At 46.7% G+C, this 19,199-nt stretch overlaps 1 long non-coding RNA gene across 1 annotated transcript; it reads left to right on the forward strand.

The window, feature by feature from the left end:
• Positions 1 to 700: 700 nt before the first annotated feature.
• LOC115835902 lies at positions 701 to 18,314 on the forward strand. The gene is made up of 3 exons (XR_004030860.1): positions 701 to 714; positions 4,106 to 4,111; positions 18,236 to 18,314. It is a non-coding gene; the product is annotated as an uncharacterized LOC115835902 (long non-coding RNA).
• Positions 18,315 to 19,199: the final 885 nt, after the last annotated feature.

Below are 19,199 nucleotides of genomic sequence, written 5' to 3' on the forward strand. Positions count from 1 at the left end.
TGAGTCCTGCCTCCTATGTCATTAACAATATTAGGACCTTTTATCCATGAAAATGGAACATCTATTTATTTTGGTCTTCTTTTATTTCATAAGAGTTTCTTTTCCTCACATAATCCTGTACACATTTTGTTAGATTTATAGCTAAGTATTTCACTTTGGGGAATGCAAATGGAAATGATGTGCTTTTAATTTCAAATTCCAATTGGTCTCAGAGATAGCATATATAGGAAAGCAACTGCCTTTTGTATATTGACTTTGTACCTTGCAACTTTGCTTTATTGATCATGAGTTCTGAGAGGGGTGGGTGGGGTGTGCGGTGTGTGCGTGTGTGTGTTTATTTAGAATTTTCTGTATAGACAATCATGTCATGTGTAAACAAGCACCATTTTATTTCTGCTTTCCCAGTCTGTATACCTTTCATTTTTTCTTGTCTTATTGCATTAACTAGGACTGCCACTATATTATTAAGAGTACTGGTAAAGAACTAGAGTTGACAACTAGTAGTGAGCACAAAGTTGTTCATTACATGTCTTTATTATCTTTTTAATGTCCACAGGATCAGTAGGGATCCCCTTTCTTTCATCTCTGAGATAAGTAATTTGCCTTTCTTTGTTTCTTGGTTAGTCAGGCTAGAGGTTTATCACTTTTATTGATCTTGTCAAAGAACCAGCTTTTAATGCCATTGATTTTTCTGTATTGATTTCCATTTTAAATGTCATTGATTTCTGCTCTAATTTGTATTAGTCTTTTCTTCTGCTGATTTTAAACTTCATTTGCTCTTCTTTTTAGAGCTTCTTAATGTGGAAACTTAGAATATTGATTTGTGATCTTCTTTTTAAATATATGCATTCAGTGCTATAAATTTCCCTGTAAGCATTGCCTTCATTACATCTTGCAAACTTTGATAGGTCATACTTTTATTTTCCTCAAAATATTTTACGATTTCTCTTGAGATTCTTTGGCCCATGTGTCATTCAGCAGTGTGTTATTGAATCTCCAAATATTTTGATATTTTCCACCTAGCTTTTGTTATTGATTTCTAGTTTAGTTCCATTGTGGTCTGAAAGCATACTTTCTATGATTTATATTCTTTCAAATTTGCTAAGGTGTGTTTTATGGCCCAGAATGTCTATCTTGGTTAATGTCACATATGTGCTTGAGAAGAATGTGTATTTGGCTGTTGTTGGGTGAAGTCTTCTATATATGTCAATTAGATCCAGTTGATTGATAGTGCTGTTTAGTTCAACTATGTCCTTATGATTTTGTGCCTGCTGGATCTGTCAATTACTGAGAGAGGGTGTTGAAGTCTCCAGCTTTAATAGTGGATTTGTCTGTTTCTCATTGCAGTTCTTTGAGTGTTGCCTCTCCTTTTTTGATGCTCTGTTGTTAGGTGCATACACATCAAGGATTCTTATGTATCTGTGGAGGACAAACCCCTTTATCATTATGTAATGACTCTCTTTATCCATAAATTTTTTTCCTGTTCTAAAGTCTGCTTTGCCCCAAATTAATATAGCTACTCAAGCTGTCTTTTGATCAGTTTTAGCAGCGTGGCATATCTTTCTCCATCCTTTTACTTGTAATATATCTGTGCCTTTACATTTAAAATAGGTTTCTTGTAGCTAACATATAGTTGGGTCTTGTTTTTCTTAAATCTGCTCTGACAGTACCTGATTTATTTATTTATTTATTTATTATAAGCAAATGTATTAAGAATGCAAACGAATAAAAGAATGGTTACTCCATAGGCAGAACAGCCAGTATCTGATTTTTTAATTGGTATATTCAGACGATTCACATTTAAAGTGAATATTGATATAGCTGCATTAACATCTACCATATTTGTAACTGTTTTCTATTCATTACACTTATCCTTTCTTTTTTCCTTTCTTTCTCCCCCCCCTTTCTCCTTCCTTCCTTCCTTCCTTTACTTCCTCCCTCCCTCCCTTCCTTCTTTCCTTCCTTCCTTCCTCCCTCTCTCTTTCTTTCTCTTCCTTCCCTCCCTTCCCTCCCTCCCTCCCTCCCTCCCTTCTTTCCTTCCTTCTTTTCTTGAGGTCTCTCTCTGTCATCCAGACTGGAGTGCGCTGTCATGATCATAGCTCACTGTAGCCTCCAGCTTCTCAGATCAAGTCAATCCTCCCACCTTAGCCTCCTGAGTACCTGGGACTATAGATGCAGGCCACCATGCCTAGCTAATTTAAAAACTTTTTTGTAGAGATGGGGTCTTGCTATGTTGCATAGACTGGTCTTAAACCCCTGGTCTCAAATCCCTGGTCTCAAGCAATCCTTCCTCCTTGGCTTCCCAAAGTGCTGGGATTACAGGCAAGAGCCACCATGCCTAGCCTGCTTCTATTTTTAATCTTACCCTCTTTCTCTGCCTTTTCCAGTTTTAACTGAGCATTTTCTATTATTTCGTTTTCTGATTTGCATTAGTATATCAATTATATTTCTTTTTAAAAAATTAGTGATTTCCCTTTTTACAAAATTTGCATCCATAAAAAATATACATTTACAACTAATCTAAGTCCACTTTCAAAGAATGCTGTATCACTTCGTGGGTAGTGAAGGCATTGTTTCTTTATAACATAGCATTCCAAATTCTTCCCCCCCTCCTTGTAATATCACAGTCATTCATTTCATTTATCTGTATGCTATGATCACCCAACACATTGTAGCTATTATCACTTTTAATTGTAATCTATTAAACAAATTAAGAATAAGAAAATAGAATATTTTATTTTACTTTCATTCTTTCCATGATGTGCTTTATTTTTTAATGTAAGTCTGTGTTTCTGACCTATATAATTTTCTTTTTCTTTGAAGAATGTCTTTTACCATTTATTGAAGGGCATTTCTGCTGTTCACTGACTCCATTTTTGTCTGTCTGGAAAAATATTTCTCCTTCCCTTTTGAAGGATATTTGTGCTAAATACAGAAATCTGAGTTGGTGGGTTTTGCTTCCAACACTTTAAATATTTCACTCAAATCTCTTCTTGCTTGCATTGTTTCTGATGAGAAGTCTGTTGTAATTCTCGGATGAGGTTTTCATTCATTTGTTTTGCACCCCCTCCAATTTATTTCAAGATTTTCTTTTTGTCTTAGGTTTCCTGCAGCTTGAATTTAATACGCCCAGGTGTGTGTCTTTGGTATTTATCCTGCTTACTGTTCTCTGAGCTCCCTGGATCTGTGGTTTGGTATCTGTTATTACTTTTGGAAAATTCTCAGAAATATTTCAAATATTTCTTATTCGTATTTTCTCACCTCTCTTTCTTTTTTATCTTTTAGTTATTCCAATGACACACCCACACCTTCTTTTGTAATTGTCTCATGGTTCTTGTTTATTATGTACCATGTTTTTGTACATGTTCCTCTTTGTGTTTCAGTGTGTGAAGTCTTTATTGCTGCATATTCAAGCTTGTGAAAGCTTTCTTTGACCGTGTCTAGTCTACTTAAATAGTCCATCAAAGGTATTTCTTTATTTCTGTTAAAATGTTTGGATTTTTATCATTTCCTTTTGATTCTTAGAATATTCATCTCTGCTTACATCACCCACCTGTTCTTGTGTGCTGCATCCTTCCTCTGCTAGAGCCTGTAATGTTTCAATCATAGTTATTTTAAATTCACCATCTGATGATACCAACATCTGTGCCATATCTGAGTTGGGTTTTGGTGCTTGCTCTCCTTCTTCTTACTGCGCTTTTCCATGCCTGTTGGCATGTCTTGCAATGTTTTGCTGAAAGCTGGAAGTGCTGTCTCTGGCAATAGGAGCTGAAGGGTCCAGGCTTTTTGAGTGAGATTTCATGTTAATCTGCCAAGGAGCTGGGTTGTGTTTCGTGTTTGCTGATGCCAGATGCTGAGGTTCCTTGTTTGTTTGTTTGCTCCTCTCTTGTTGTTTTGAGGTTTACCTAAGAACTCCTTAAATAGAGTCTATATTTTGCAGCTCTATCAGTTGTAATCTGTTGGGGGGGCAGGAGAAGTGTTGTATAATATGATTAAGTTTCACTGTTTCTCGTGGGCCTGAGTTCTTGAGCTATGACCTTCAATAGTGTTGTGTAGCTTTTTAATTCTTCCCTTCCTGAAAGAGGAAAGCCAGAGGTCAGATAAGCCTATGGTCAAATTGTTTCCCTGGGGGCAGGGATGGGGGGCAGACTTTTGTTCCCAGGACAGAACCCTCTGGGCGTATTTTCAGGTGACCACTTTTCCCCTTTCCTTTCCTGAGGCATGAAGTAGTTTTAGTACCATCTTCAGATCTTTACCCTGAGACCCTAGGGCTCCTAGAGGTAAACTCTACAAAATCCTGCACCCCCACCCCCCCGCCCCACCAGGGTTTTCACCTCTCCAACTAGTCCACACTCAGCCGCCAGCAATTCATCAATTACTAGTTTAGTGTTCCTACAAGTTGCTGGCTCCAGCAGCTTAGCACCAGCAAGCTGTGACTTTCTGCACCAGCCTGTCTCTCTGGGTGTCTGGGTGAGAGTTTGCCCTGGGTTATCGATTCTTTGATGGATCTAAGTAAAGCTTGCTTGCTTGCTTGCTTGCTTGCTTTCTTTCTTTCTTTCTTTCTTTCTTTCTCTCTCTTTCTTTCTTTCTGTCTTTCTTTCTTTCTCTTTTTCTCTTTCTTTCTTTCTCTCTCTCTTTCTTTCTTTCTTTTTTCCTTCTTTCTTTCTTTCTTCTTCTTTCTTTCTTCTTTCTTTCTTTCTTTCTCTCTCTTTCTTTCTTTCTTTCTTTCTGTCTTTCTCTTTTTCTCTTTCTTTCTCTTTCTCTCTCTCTCTCTCTCTCTTTCTTTCTCTTCTTTCTTTCTTTCTTTCTTTCTTTCTTTCTTTCTTTCTTTCTTTCTTCTTTCTTTCTTCTTCCTTTCTTCTTTCCTCTCTTTCTCTCTTTCTTTCCTCTATTTCTCTCTTTCTTTCCTTTCTTTCTTTCTTTTTTTTCAGACAGGCTCTCCTTCTGTCACCTAGGCTGGAGTGCAGTTCACCACAGCCTCCATCTCTCAGGCTTAAGCTGTTCTCCCACTTCAGCCTCCCACGTAGCTGGGACTGCAGGCGTGTACCACCACACCTGGGCTATATTTTTTATTATTTTTTTTTGTAAAGATGGGATCTCACAATATTGTCTAGGCTGGTCTTAAATTCCTAGGCTCAAGCAATCTGCCCATCTCTGCCTCACAAAATTCTGGGATTACAGGCATGAGCCACCACATCCAGCTAAGTAAAGTTGTTGATTTTCAGTTTTCTCCATTTCCATTTTTGTTTTCCTTGTGAGCTCAGGAGTGATAACCTCCAAGCTCTTTTTGTGTTGGAGATGAAGCCTGAAGTCTCTCAATATATTTTGAAAGGCAGCAAATGGAATTATGCCAGCCCTCTGCTAGGCAGAGAGAGAGAGGCTGAGGACTGGCCTGGGGTTGCTTGTTGGCGACGTGCCTTCTGCCATCCTTTCTTCTTGGCCTGACGGCAGAGTCAGGACTGCCTGCCTGGGGACATAATTAGTAAATGTGTCATCTGCTGGCTGATTAGGATGTGGTGCTAAACCTTTCTCTAGGTATGATTCTGTCCCAGCAATTCCTCCGCCTGGGCCAGGCGTCAGCCCTAAGGAAAGGCTGCAGGACCTGTCCAGACTGTGTCTGCCTGTGACCTAATGGGTGTGACAGGAAGCTGATGAAGTAAGTCAGTCTCTCCCAGGTCCGCCAGATTGGGTCAGCAGGTGAGTAGCACGTGGGCACGTCAGGAGGAAGCTGGGCTGGCAGCTGTGAGGTGGATCCCAGCAGCCAGCCCATGAATAGTCCCATGCTCACCCCTCCCCTGGGCTCCTCCCCACTCCCTGACCCCATCCAGAGCAGCCCGGCCCCTCCCCTGCAGGGCTGCAGCCTCTGCCCAGGGATCCCTGCAGCTCACACCTTCCTACTTGCATTTCCTGAGCAGCAGCAAGGGACACACCCTTAAGAAAAAAGGTTGGATGATGCTTCCCACATTCCCCCAGTAAATCTCAAACCCTTTCTCAGCCATGGAGGCCCCATTCTCCTGTCTCTTCTAGCTGGCTGTCCTCCTTCCGTATCCTCACGCACGGGAACACGCTGCTCCAGCAGCACGGCCATCCTGCCTCTCACCTCTCCAGACACAGCCCTGGGCTGGCCTCTGCCTGAACAACCCCTGTGCTCCTCAATCCCTGATCTGTGTAGCTCTCTGCTCCCACGGCCCTCTGCAGGGAGCCCTTCCCTTCTGACCACGCTGGGAAAGGTGCCACCGTCCCCCTGGACCAGCCCTCTCTCTGCCTTTGCCCTTCTGCCTCACCCTGTCAGGACCACCTACCTGATCTGTGCACCCCAGGAGTCATTGCAATGTCAGGAGGGCACCAGCACAGCCTGGACCCGAGGGTGGACCCTCCAAAGGCTGGGCCCTGTGTGACCACAGCAGGCCCTGGAGCTGACCTGCTCTGTAGTTATGTTTACTTGTTTTCTCGTTTATTTTATCTTTCTCTTTTCCTGCAGAAAATCAATGTCTGTGCTGCCCTCGTCTTTGTCTCAGCACCTGCAGCAGCGTCTGGCCCAGGGCAGGCCTTCCGATGCATTTGTGGAGTAAGTGAAGGAAGCTGGGAAGCTCTGTCACTGGGTATCAGAGGTGAAAGGAGGACAAGACCCTGAGGCTTGGAGGTTCCAGTGGAACTGGGAGGACTTGGGAGGTGGTGGGGCCTCCGGCTCTCTGCAGGTATTTCCAGGCTCCCAGCCGCAGCTGTCTTGAGACCATGGCCTCGAGGAGGCGGGAGATGGAGGGTGAGATTCTGGGTGGGAGGAGGGGGAAGGGTACAGGGAAGAATGTTAAACTAATAAAAACCCCTTTTACATTTGCGGCTGTAAAACTTTATAGAGATTTCTCCACACACGACAAGAATAATAACCAGGCTTTCTTTTCAGTAATTGCCAAAACCACAACACCCGTGAGGCCTTTTGCAAGCAGGATAATCCCTGGGCGCCCGGCCCCGGGCAGGGGGCCCGAGGAGAAGGAGCTCAGTGTCCAGGCCGGCCTGGGAATCGGGCGCCCACCCCACCCTCGCCTGGGCCAGGGGACAAGGCCAAGCTACCAGCCGGTGCACAGCAACCTCCAGTGGCAGGAGGGAAATTTCTTTGCCAGTTCTAGAACTTTCTCTTTCCCTGGCTGGTGACTTGGGGGTGAATCCAAGATGATCTCATGCCTCATTGTGGATTCGATTCTGCTGCCCCTCGGCTGCGGAAAGTTGGCAAGCCCCTCCCAGATCTGGGGCTAGGTCCTCTGAGTTGTTTAAGGAGGGAGGGTACTGTATCATCTAGCTCAGCGTAACGAGCCCGTCTCAGACTGGGGGCTGGTGCCTGGACCCTGCCCTGGAGGAACCTGGAGGTTCATTCATGAGACTGAGGCACACAGCTCACCCCCCTGGGATGTGGCCGACAAGGATGCTTTCAGGCTGACGTCTGAAGCATCATTCCTCATGACCATCCACATAGAAACCGAGAGAAACTGACAATGGGTTAGAAGCCTCTGCAGACAACCCACATTAGCCGTATGCCATGTGCACCAGCCTCTCCCACCTTCTTCTGCCTCTGGGTGTGCGGTGTGACCCAGGCCTCAGCTGCGACACCCTCTGTGTCCTCAGCTCGGAGTCCTGGGTGGTGTCTCCAGGACTGACCCATGAGCCGCGTGCAGGGCAGGCTGAAGGGGTGGAGTCCAGGTGCACCTGCACGGTTCTGGCTTCCTGGATAGTCCTGGGAGGGCCCTGAGCTGCTGTGGGAGGAGGACTTTAGAGGAGTCTGCCTGGGAGGTGAGGGGCTGGCGGCAGGGGGTTGCCTCCCATTTGGCTGGGCTGTCTGATGGGCAGTTGGGCACCAGGGTCTGGAGCGCAGCAGGTGGACTTTGAGTCACAGTTACAGGAGAGCAGTGAGTGGTCAGGAGTGGCTGCAGCAGCCCGGCCAGGCTGGAGCCTGAGCTCCCCAGGCTGCAAGCTGGGAGTGGGTGGGGACCAGTCCTGGATGGGGCCCTGGAGGAGGCACGGCAGGGCAGGACCAGAGGAAGATGCACCCTCCTCTCCTCCTCTGTCCCCCCTTTCCCCTCCCTGCAGCCTCACAAATTAGATCCCTTTCTTAGACTTTCTCTAGTTAACAGGCTCACTATGAAAGGGCACAGATTAAAGTGTCTTACCTTGCTCTTTCATCCCACTTCCATTTTCAGCTCCCAAAATGTCACAGGTTGTCTCTTTGCCTGGTTGCCTGGCTCGGGCAGGTAATAATTGGTGCCCTGATACTCAGGTGTGAGCACCAGAGGCTGGCTCAGCCTCCACACCTGCCACAGTGCCCTCCTCATCTGGCAAGCCGCTGCAGCTCCCAGAGGGCTGGGCTGCAATTTATGGGCTGGGGGCTTGGGAGAGTCAGGGATCAGGGATCTCCGAACTCCACACCAGGCTCTGCTTCCAAGGCCCACAACACAGGCCAGGCTCTGACCCCCTGCCAGGGGTACAGTGTGTGTTCGTGTGTGTTTATGTACCCAGGTATATGAGTGTGGGGTGTATGCGTGCGTGCATGTGTGTGAATACATGTGTGTATAGAGGTGTGTGCCTAGTGTTAATGTGTGTTCATGTGTATGCATGAGTGCATGTTTGTGTGTATGTATATATGTGTGAGTGTACATATGTCTGCATGTATTTGTGTGTGGCTGGGAGAGTACGTGTGCATATATGTGTGTGCCTGTGTAGTGTGCTAGTGCACACATGTGTACATTTATGTGTGTGTGTATAAGTGTATGTATGTATGCCTGTACATGTATTTAATGTGTGAGTGTGTGTGCATAGATGTATGTGTATGCATGTGTGTACATGGTGCACATGTAAACATGTGTGTTCTTGCTGCGCATCTCTGAGCAGCACAAGGCAGTTTCATCTGGAGGCACAGCTGAGGCAGTCTCTTTGCCGACCAGCCTTCCCTGGGGAATCCTCACTTTAGCAGGATCGTAGCCCCGTCAGCATCCCTGGCTTACAATGGCTGGGTTAGATTGGGTAGGGAACTGCATCCGTGTCACAAAAGAGCTAGAGGATGGGGGCTTAGAGCAATAGGCTCAGATTTCTCTTCCTGGATTTGTGGCTCAGTCCTCCTCAGCAGAGCCGCGGCCTTCCCAGGGAGAACCAGCCCCCGAATGGGGGCCCTGGGGTGAGGGTGTTGAGAGTCAACCACCCTGGTGATGGCTCTTCAGACCTGAGGGGCCTGACTATCCCCTCACCTCAGCAGGGCACTGTACATTGTCTTCTCTCCAGCCTGCCTGGGCCAGGTGTCCCATCCGCCCTGAGGTCCAGCCCAGCTCCGGCCATTACTGGGCGAGTTTATAAATGGCACCCCGGCCCCCTTCCACTAAGAGTGTGATTCGGGCAGTGGTGTCACGTCTGGGGAAATGTCAGCTCGTTTCTAGCTCAAGAAGCGGATCTGCACCCCGGGCTTCTAGCGTCTCCAGGACGTTGATCATGCTTGGCTGCCTAGGCCTTCAGGCCGGCAAGACACCCCAGCTGCCTCCATAAGCAGGCAGAGACTTCACACCAGCTCACCCCATTCCACGCAACTCACCAGTTCACATTTTCATGCGGTATTACATGAAGGGCACTTTTTGTTTTATTACACAGAATTTATCAAAAGGATTTTAATGTGAAATAGCTCATGCAAAAATTATGACAAAGTAGACTTGCCACGATTTGCTTACACCTCCACTCCCCTCCACCAACCCCATTGATGTGATGGTGTTCTCTTGCCTCAAGTTCCAGAAAGACCCCTCTGGACCTAGCACTGGACAGGATGATTGCAGAGGGTCCAAGGAGAGGCAGGGACGTCAACTAGAGTCTCCTACAGGAAGGAGGCCTGGGGCGGAGCACATCTAACGTCCTCACCCCATTACGCTTGCACTGTGTTTATTTCTCCCCCTCCCAGAGACAAGGGAACAACCCAAAGACCAAGACCAGCTGAGGTTTTGGTCTCACATTCATTCAGTGAGCTCTTCACACTGGGTTCAGCCCACAGGCGTCATCTGGTGAATGGATGTTGAGAACTGGGTGAGTGCAGGAAAAGGGGAGGCCAAGCACCATGAGCCTGAGGCCCTTCATTTAGACAAGACTCAGCGAGGACCCGATCAGATACGGGATATCGGCATGAGGTAAGAGAGAATCTATCGTCTATAGCAAAGCTAGCATCAAGGGGCAAAAGTAAGAGCGGGGCATGTTTGGGTTCCAATAAGGAAGACATTTTGGTTAAGAGGCATTTCCGTGGTTGATTCCACTCGAAATAGCTGATTGGAGCTGTGGTTGCCTTGTCACATTCTGGTTCCTGACACCATTTTCTTTTTCTGTTTGTTTGACACAGGGTCTCACTCTGCTGTCCAGGCTGGAGTGCAGTGGTGTGATCACAGGTCACTGCAACCCCCTCCTCCAAGGCTCAAGCAATCTTCCCACTTCGGTCTCTTAAGTAGATGAGATTACAGGTGCATGCCATCATACCTGGCTAAATTTTTCTTTTTTTGGCATTTTTTTGTAGTGACAGGCTCTTCCTATGTTGCCCAGGCTGGTCTCCAACTCCTGGGCTCAAGAGATGCACCCGCGTCAGCCTCTCAAAATGTTGGGATTACAGGTATGTAAAAATAAGAGGCTAATCCTAGCCTCTTATTTTTCTTCACATCCCTGGACACCTCTGACACACTGTGCATGTGCTTGTTTATGGACTTCTGTCTATCTTTCCTAATAAAGGACATCTTTTTGTCACTACTGAAACCTCAATCATGCTAACTCTGCTGCATACATCAAAGGGCCTCAAAAAATGCATTCTGAATAAACAGATGGATGGATGAATGGATGGATGGATGAAGGATAGATGAATGTGGTTGGATGGATGGATGGATTGATGGGTGGATGAATAGATAGGTGGAAGGATGAATGAATGGATAGATGGGTGATTGAACGGATGGATATGGATAGATTGGTGGGTGGATGGATGAATGGAAGGATGGATGGATGGATGGATGCATGGATGGATGGATGGTTCCAGTGATGCAATTTGTCTCCTTCCTGCATTTTCTGCCAGGCTTTCTGACTTTGGATGACTTGATGTGGCCACTTAGTCTTGCTTTGTCTCTGTTTCCCCATATCCAGCCTCTTCGTTCAATGCTTACTCCTTTTCACTAGTTGTCACCCTGAACAAGGGATCTTCCCTCCCTGTCATGGTCCAATTGAGCAAAAGGGGGCTAATTGAGACCAGTGTTTGCCAACCTCCCCTCACATGATAACAGGTGGTTGAAACAATTATCATTTGTCTAAATACATTTGAGAAAACAGCACCTTAGATCCCACTCTTAAGGATTCAAAATGTTCATTAGTGTTTCCAAAGCTCTAAAATGCCCTGTGGTCAATTCGGTTGACTTGTCTGAAGGATGATTCCCTAAATTAGTTGATGATGAGACCCTTGCGTTGTCAGTACTGAAAAGCATGACGTCATGAGCAACAGCTAGACTAACACCTGAGGTCCTCTCCCTGTCAGAAGACAGCTCCCCCACCTCGGGCCCTCATTTATAAAACAAGGATAAGAATGCTGATTTCACCATGGAGACAAAGCAAGTAAGGGTGAACACGTCAGGCCTTTAGCATGATGTCTAACATATATGAAGAACTCAACAAGTGGTACATAATTGTTTATTAGTTATCATTTTCATTGTGGTAAAAAACAAAATGTAGCGTTTACAATTAGTGACACTTAGCACATGCACAGTATTGTACAACCAAGACCACTAATTCCAGGACATTCACAAAATCCCCAAAAGAAACTCCACAGCCACTGGCAATCATTCTCCTTTCCCTCTCCTGCCAGCCACAGCTAAGCTACTCTTGTCTGGGTAGATTTGTTACTCTGGACTTTTCATATCAATGGGATCATCTGATAAATCATCTTTTGTGTCTGGCGAATTTCACTCAGCATCATGTTTTCTAGATTCACTGGGTTGCAGCAGGTGCCAGTGCTTCCTTCCTTGATGTGGCTGAAGAATGGTCCATTGTATAGATGGACCACACATTGTTTATCCAGCCATCAGTTGATGGACAGCTGGGCTGTTTCCACCTACTGGCTATTAGGAATAATTCTGCCATGAATATTTACGCACAAAGTTTTGTTTAGTTACCATTTCCATGTCACATGGATTGTGCGTTCAATGGAGGATATAGAGCATTTTATCCCAGACCTACTAGCTGCCCTCCTGGCTCCAAAGCCATTCAATTCTGCACCATAGCTGCAGATATTTCACACACAATGCATAAAAAGACCTCAAACCCAGAGACACACCCAGAAGTGGCAGTGGGGCTGTGATCCCTCTTTGGCTGTGACCTGCAACGTGCAGGTGGATTTGCCACCCTCCCCATTTCCTGCTGCCTGGGTTCCCATTTGTCCTTGCTTCATGTTTGCCAGAGAACACGGTTGAAGCACAGACTCATTGCAGGACTTTGCAGAGGAGACCCGAGGAGACACTCCATCATCCACTGCGGCAGATGAAAAGGAGCTAATTTGCTTCTTGTGTTCTAATAAAGCATCAGGTTCACAGTATCTCTCCTATTTGTCCAGGAGAACAAAGGTGCTGTGTGCCCCCTCCTTCATACAGCATCCAGTCCACTTTGTCAGAGCCTGCAAGGGCCTCATTTTCCTTACTCACACACGCGGGCTGATAAAACATTCATAGGGTGTCACCTCCCTACCAGCAGCAGACTCCAATAGCACTGCGTGGAGCAGAAAGAGGCACTACCAAATACATAAACATCACATGGTTACAACATAAATAAAAAACCACTGAGGTGCAGAACATCAAGACCAGAATTTGTCTTTCAAACTGCTTAAAGCGATATGCCACAAACACCACCACCCAATAGCTTAAATGGGCTGGGATCCTCTTAAGGAAGTTGCCTCTTCTTTCCCATAACATCTGCAATTAAGACAACATCTAGCATCTGGAGCATAAGTCCCCACCTCACTCAAGTCCTAGGGTCTTAAAAAATGCAGGTACACATCAATCATTTTTGGTGAACAAGATAGGTAATCAGAGTTCTGACAGGCTGGAGAAGAACAGGCTCTTGTTTCAGGTAGAAACCGTGTCCAGAAATGTGGTCTCATGCTTCAGGTAGAAGGGTTACTTCTTCCTGAACAGATATCTACAGAGGCTCAGTCCAATGGCTTGAGGACTTAGAGAGGCCTCTCCCTGGCAGCCCTTCAGCTCCCACGGACCTTCCTGCTCCTCCACCTTATCAATCCCCACCTCTCAAAAGTCTGGAGTTAACCTAGACCAAGATGGCACCTCCACAACCTAACACTTCCATTCCCCTATGCGCCATCTGTGGCAAACCTGACAAATCAATCTCTGCACTCCTTCCCTCGGAGCTTGGACTAGGGGACCTCGCATTCATTCAATAAAGAGCTCCTGAGCTTGGCATGGGGCAGGCACTGGGCTTGACACCCCAGGTATGCAGCAACAAAGACAGCATCTCAGTTTTGGGGCAGCTTGTGGTTCGGTGGGAGGGGGCCCATCGTGGTTGGGAAATGATAGAGAATGTGAGGACATGAAGGCAAGACCCATCAACTCGGCTGAGAGGAGAGAGGATGCATCTGCTTTGGACATATTTAAACAGGGTTTTAGAGGATGAATAGGAGTTCATCAGGTAGCAGGTCTAGCATTGCTGTAGACTAAATATTTGTGTCCCCTCAAAATTTACATTTTGAAGCCCTAACCTCCAATGTAATGGTATTAGGAAGTGGGAACTTTGGGAGGTGATGATTGGGTCATGAGGGTGGAGTGCCATGGATGGGTTAATGTCCTTATAAAAGAGGCCCCCAGAGAGGTTCCTCATTCCTTCCACCATGTGAGGACACAGTCAGAAGGTGCCATGTAGGAATCAAGATGCAGGTCCTCACCAGACATCAAATCTCCCGGTGCCTTGACCTTGGCCTGCCAGCCTCCAGAGCTGTGAGCAATAAATTTCTGTTGTTCATAACTGCGCCCCCCCCCCCCGCCAGTATTTTTGTTAGAGCAGTCCAAGACAATCATCTTCAAAGGCTCGGAGGCAGAGCAGGTAGGAAGTTTGGTGCCTTGCCTGTGGTTCACGATGGCTGGAGGCAGGGGTATCTGGAGGGGTGAGTGTGAGGGGTGAAGTTCGGGAGATGGAACACGGCACTAACAATGAAGGGGTGAGGATAGAAAATCATCGTGAGCTTTTAGGCAGGAAGTGACACGGCCATATTTATGTTTTAGAAAACATCACTTGGTAGATGTATTGTGGCTTCTCTAGGGTAATACATTTGTGGTGGGACTTCAGGTATCAGTGACCAAGGAGTTGGGTGAGGATGGGAGATGCTGGACTGCTGCCTGTGGAGCCCTCTCCACATTCAAGGCCAGCAGCTGAGCCTTTGAGCCCAAGACATTCCTTGGATCCGATTTCTGGAAATCTGTCACTGACCATGTGGGCCACCTATTCAACACAGTCCTCCTGGGGTCTCCATGGGCTAGGCTGTGGGCTGTGATTGGGCTTGAAGAAGCCCACCTCGCCCAGGGCCCACCTGCAAGCCTCGCCTCTCAGAGAGTGAGAGTCAGGGGGACGCTGGCTACACCTGTTCTGGCTTCTGTCCTTCTTCACCATCTGTGGTCCTTGGGCCTCTGTTTGCTGGGATTTCTTCAGTGGAAAGTAAGAGAAAGGCCACTTAAAGAGAAAAGCAGGTTAAACCAAGAGGAGATTCATAGCCTTCTACAAACCGTGGAGAGGCAGGGCCAGTCTCAGGAGGGCGTGGGTCCAGGGCTGCTTCTCCCTCCGTCTGCCCCCTCCCCTCTCTCTCCTCTCTCCCATGTCTCCCCTCTCCCCTCTCCCTTCGCCCCTTGCCCGCTGCCCCCCTCCCCATCCCCCTGTCCCCTCCCCCTCCCACTCCTCCTCCCCTCTCCCCTCTCCTGTCTCTCCTTTCCCACTTCAGCCCCTCTGTGTGGAGTCCATCGTTCTCCCCCAAGGTCCAAGGTCAGCGGGCCTTCTCCAGGCTGGAGGCCAGGCGGTGAGCATGCAGGAGGCTTCCCCTCCGTGCTCATGGCCAGAAAAGAGGAACAGCACCCTTTGAAATGCAGTTTGGCAGAGCACTGAGGAGGCAGGCTGGTGGCCAGGCTGGGGGCTGGACTCACCCATGGGACCCTACGGCCTTGCGTGAGGTGCCAGATGTGCCTTGTTGGGACAATTTGCAGAGAGTCACTTCAGTGAGTCTCTTATCAAAATGAGTGATTGTGCCCCTGTGTGTTTGTGTGTGTGGCATATGTGTGTGATGTGTGCATAGTGTGCGTATGTCATGTGTGTGGGTGTGTGTGGTCAGTGGTGTGTGTGATGTATGTGTGTTTTGTATAAGATGGAGTAGGGTGTGGTGTGTGTGGTGGATGTGTGTGTGTTGTGTGTGTGTGTATGGTGTTTGAGATGTGTGTCTGCATATGATGAGTTTGGTGTGGTGTGTGTGTGTACGGTGTGTGTGTAGTGTTTGTGATGTGTGTGGTGTGTATGGGTGTGATGTATACGGTGTGTGTGGGGGATTGTTTGTGATGTGTGTGGTGCAAATGTATGGGTGTGTTGTGTGTGTATGGTGTTTGAGATGTGTGTGCATGTATGTATGGGTGTGTGTGTGTTTGTATATATGTGTGTGTGTTATGATGTGTGGTGTTTGTGATGTGTGTGGTGTGTATGTATGGGTGTGTTTTGTGTGTGTGTGTGGCATTTGTGATGTGTGTGGTGTGTATGGGTGTGATGTATACGGTGTGTGTGGGGGATTGTGATGTGTGTGGTGCATATGTATGGGTGTGTTGTGTGTATGTGTGTGTGTATGGTGTACGTCCGTGCACACTGGGGGGCATGGCATGGCAGGTGTGATGCCTGCTGTGGCCAGGCCTGGGGACCGGGCCTCCCTCCCTCCTTCTAACCGTGACAGTGGCCGGGGCATGAGTCGCACACACTGAAGGGTGGGTGGGAACTTGGCCGAAGTGACTGTGCTGGGAAGGCACAGGTCAGGGCCCGGTCCGGGTCCAGTGGGCCGTGAGGTTTGAGGCAGGCATGGGCCTCCCACATACTGACTCCGGTGGGCACCGAGGCTGCTCCTGGTGAGATGTCCACAGCTCCTCTGGCTCATGCGCAGCTACCCTCGTCCTGTCATCAGGTATAATGAAAAGAGGAAACAGTGAAAAGGCTTCAATTATTTCATTTTAGTTTTTCTCCAATTTGTAAAACTGTGCCCTCTGAGAGCACATTGCCTCCGGGCTCGTGTACAAAATTTGAAAACATTCAGTTAAACATCACAAGGCTGCCTTTCTGGGGGCTGGGGCTGGCTCAGCTGCCCCAGGCTGTCCTGTGGGGCAGAGGCGAATCAGGGTCCCCAGGGCCCACCCTGCAAGCTCTGGACCTCAAGGGCCAATTTGCAAGGGAAGCTCAGCCTGTGAGGTGAGGTGACGACCTTGAGGTGCTGTTAAAGGGAGGCAGGCTCAGTCCTGGTTTGTAAAAAGGGTCAAGTGAGGTTTGCCGAGAGAGGGACGAAGGTTCTGGGTAGGTGGACCCTGGCCAGGGAGACCTCGTCGGGACGTCCTGCAGCTATTTCGCAACTCGTGGCTGAGTCGGGTCGGTGAGGGCAGCGCTGGGCTCCCTAGATGAGCAGGTCTCCAGGTAGATAAAGCAACTGTGGTTTGTATTCTTGCAGCCTTTATTTCTTTTCTTTTCTTTTTTCTATTCTTTTCTTCTTCTATTCCTTTTCTTCCCTCCTTCCCTTCCTTCCTTCCTTCCTTCCTTCCTTCTTTCTCCCTCTCCCTCTCTTCCTGTTTCTCCCTCTCCTCTTTCCTTTTCTCCTCTCTTTTTCTCTCTTTCTTCTTCCTCTTCTCCTTCCTTCCCTCCCTCCCTCCCTCCCTCCCTCCCTCCTTCCTTCCTTCCTTCCTTCCTTTCTTTTCTTTCTCTCTTTCTTTCTTGTTTTTTTTTTTGAGACAGAGTCTTACTCTGTCACCCAGGCTGGAGTACAGTGCCATGATCTGGGCTCACTGCAACCTCCACCTCCTGGGTTCAAGCCATTCTCCCGCCTCAGCCTCCTGAGTAGCTGGGATTACAGGTGCATACCACCACGCCCGGCTAATTTTTTATATTATTGGTAGAGACAGGGTTTCACCATGTTGGCCAGACTGGTCTTGAACTCCAGACCTCAGGTGATCTGCCCGCCTCGGCCTCCCAAAGTGCTGGGATTACAGGCGTGAGCCTCCGCACCTGGCTGTCACACTATTTTCTAAAGTGTTCACACTTCCTATTACCCCCAGCAGTGCCTCAGAGCTCCAGGCATCCCACATCTTCAACACGTGGCTTTATCTAACTTCCATTTATGTCCTTGTAAATGGTACCTGAACCTGGTTTTAATTTGCATTTCCCTGATGACTTATCATGTTAAGCAACTTTTCGTGTATTTATTAACTGCGTGTATATCATCTTCGGTGAAATTTCTGCTCAAATGTTTTGCTCATTTTTCTCTGGATTGTTTATATTATTATTATGATTGTTATTATTTAGTTGTAGAAGGTCTTTATACATTCTCGATGCAAGTCCTTAATCAGATACATAATCTGCAAATATTTTCTTCCAGTTTGTGGCTTGTATTTTCATTTTCTCTGAAGTGTCTTTTAAAGAGCAGAAGTTTTAAATTTTGATAAAGTGCAACTAATAGTGTTTTTTAATTATCACTTTTATTATACTTTAATGGATTATGCTTTTGGTAGTATATCTAAGAAATTTTTGTGTAACCTAAGATCTCCTATGTGTTATTCTACAAATTTTATAGTTTTACTTTCATATCATGAATATGATTCATTTTGAGTTCATTTTCATGTGTGATATGAGGTGAGGGTCTAAGGTGTTTCTCTTCTTTTGCCTATGGATACTTAATTGTTCCAGCACCACTTGGAGGCTGAGGCAGGCAGATCACCTGAGGTGAGGAGTTTGAGATCAGCCTGACCAACATGCCGAAACCCTATCTCTACTAAAAATACAAAAATTAGCGGGGTGTGGTGGCACATGCCTGTAATCCCAGCTACTTGGGAGGCTGAGGCAGGAGAATGGCTTGAATTTAATCACTGAGGAAATTGCACTGGCATTAAAACTATGAGTTTATCTCTAGACTCTCAGTCCTACTCCGTTGACCTGTACCTGTCCATCCCTACTGAAATACCTCCAGGTCTGGCTGGGCACGTTGGGTCGTACCTGTAATCCCAGCACTCTGGGAGGTGGAGGCAAGCAGATCACCTGAGGCCAGGAGTTCAAGACCAGCCTGGAAAATGTGGTGAAACCCTATCTCTACTAAAAATACAAAAAAAAAAAAAAAATTAGCTGGCATGGTGGTGCATGCCTGTAGTCCCAGCTACTCGGGAGGCTGAGGCAGGAGAATCACTTGAACCCTGGAAGTGGAGGTTGCAGTGAGCCCAGATCTTACCACTGGCCTCCAGCCTGGGTGACAGAGCGAGACTCCATCTCAAAAAAAAAAAAAAAATGCTACCTTGTCTTAATTAGTGAGCATTATCGTAGGTTTCAAAATCTGGTGATGCAAATCCTCCAACTGTGATCTTTTCAAAATTGTTTAAGCATTGTGGATCCTTTCTATCTCCATAGATAGATCAGCTTTTCAGTTTCTTCAAAATTGACTGTTGGGAATTTGATAGAGTATGTGTTGACTATATTCCAATTGAGTGGAATTGCCCCCTACACATTAAGTATTCACATCCATTAAACATGACATACCTTGCCATTTATTTAGTCTTCTTAAATGCTTCTCAGAAATAATTTGTAGTTTTCAATGAAAAGGTCTCACACTTCCTTAAGGTTTACTTTAGTATGAATTAATTTGTAATTTATTGTGGATGTAACTTTTTAGGATTTCATTTTTTGGATTGCACGCTGTTAATGTGTAAAATGAAATCTATCTTTTCTTTTTTTGAGATGGAGTCTCACTCTGTCCACCAGGCTGGAGTGCAGTGGTATGATCTCGGCTCACTGCAACCTCCGCCTCCCAGGTTCAAGTGATTCTCTTGCCTCAGCCTCCAGAGTAGCTGGGACTATAGGCACGTGCCAACAGGCCCAGCTAATTTTTGTATTTTTAGTAGATATGGGGTTTCACCATGTTGGCCAGGATGGTCTTGATCTCC

The sequence above is a fragment of the Nomascus leucogenys genome, chromosome 7b, assembly GCF_006542625.1.
Source record: "Nomascus leucogenys isolate Asia chromosome 7b, Asia_NLE_v1, whole genome shotgun sequence".
Lineage (NCBI taxonomy): Eukaryota > Metazoa > Chordata > Mammalia > Primates > Hylobatidae > Nomascus > Nomascus leucogenys.